Here is a 568-nt window from a genome sequence, read left to right as displayed (position 1 = left end):
AATGAAGAGAATTATAAAAAGGAGTTGAGGTGATATGTCATTTAAGTAAAAAATAAGAATAGATGGAGGTTTTTGTAATTTATAAGATGTAATAAATATTATAATTTTTTTAATCATAAAACAAACTAATTAATGAAGAGAGTTAACTCATTTTTTCAGTTTCATAATCAACTAAATTAACAAATATCAATTTTCTCTATGTATAATTACTTTTCTACTTTTAGTATTTCTTAACTTAAGAAAATATGTTCATTATAATTGGATATTGGTAAAATAAATTTGGCTCATTCTGAAAATTTTTATTAAATCAAAAGAATCATATGTTTTGTGATTCATAAATCCAACAATCGTATATATACACTAATTTTACAGAAGTATTAACAATTACAAAATAAAAACTTAATGAAGGGAATTTCATCTTTTTTTTTAGTCAATTCAAATTCCATAAAAAAAAGTGTTATATCATCTAAATCAGAATAAAAAGTAGCGGATAAAAACTCAACAAAAGATGATGGAATCTTGATCGAGAAATAATGTCATATTAACATGTTATATATATATATATATA

Source organism: Solanum pennellii, chromosome 2 (assembly GCF_001406875.1).
Source record: "Solanum pennellii chromosome 2, SPENNV200".
In the NCBI taxonomy this organism is placed as follows: domain Eukaryota; kingdom Viridiplantae; phylum Streptophyta; class Magnoliopsida; order Solanales; family Solanaceae; genus Solanum; species Solanum pennellii.
This window is presented reverse-complemented; position numbering follows the sequence as displayed.